Source organism: Fragaria vesca, linkage group LG6 (genome assembly GCF_000184155.1).
Source record: "Fragaria vesca subsp. vesca linkage group LG6, FraVesHawaii_1.0, whole genome shotgun sequence".
Classification (NCBI taxonomy): Eukaryota; Viridiplantae; Streptophyta; class Magnoliopsida; order Rosales; family Rosaceae; genus Fragaria; species Fragaria vesca.
This window is the reverse complement of record NC_020496.1, coordinates 26,216,543-26,217,273: the sequence shown is the minus strand read 5'-3', so window position 1 is coordinate 26,217,273 and position 731 is coordinate 26,216,543. Positions and strand designations below refer to the sequence as shown.

Genomic DNA, 731 nt, shown 5'->3' with positions numbered 1-731 from the left:
CGTTTGGGTGTTCATAATCGTGATTTACACAAACAGTTTTGGTTAGACAGGTTTGTGGTCCGTTCATTGATTTAACCTAATTCGGTACCTAAACGATCATCAATTTGAATGAAATTTTGCATGAATGATCTATGCATTAGTATCAACAAACTGAACGGTGGAGATGTGGAAATACGACCGAAAAATGAGTCAAATAAAGAACTTCACACTTTAAATTCAAAGCGAAGCTTTGTTCTGGATAAGAACTGTATATATATAAAATATTATATATATAAGTTTTAAAAATGAAACTACAAACCATGCCAAGATAGTTGGAGAAATAAGCATCACGCCATTATATCATATACATATATATGTATATACGAAAACGATAGAAAGCACACGTGCGCACAGTCCTTAAAGTGCGCACGGAGCTCCGTTCGCCACTATCCGGCGCCAACGACGGTGCGCCTCTCCCCAGAAGACTTCAGTGGCATCCCCGACCACTTTCCCTCCCCGGCGAGTCCGTTCTTTTCCAGTTTTCAGGCGAGATCACCCAAAACTTCAAATAAAGTCGATCTCGCCGGAAACTGGAATTCGGCAGACTCGCCGGGGAGGGAAAGTAATTAGGGACGCTGCTGGAGTCCGCTGGGTGGAGGCGCGCCGTAGTCGGTGCCGGACGATGGCGAACGGAGGGACGTGCGAACTTTAAGCCAGTGCGGACATGCGCTCCACATCCGCCCTGTATGTGT

General features: G+C 45.1%; 1 protein-coding gene across 1 annotated transcript in view; it reads right to left on the bottom strand.

Annotated features, from left to right (window-relative positions):
- The window catches only part of LOC101307142 (calcium-transporting ATPase 9, plasma membrane-type-like), a 13,824-nt gene that overhangs the window by 8,384 nt on the left and 4,709 nt on the right, over positions 1-731 (bottom strand). The window lies entirely within an intron of this gene.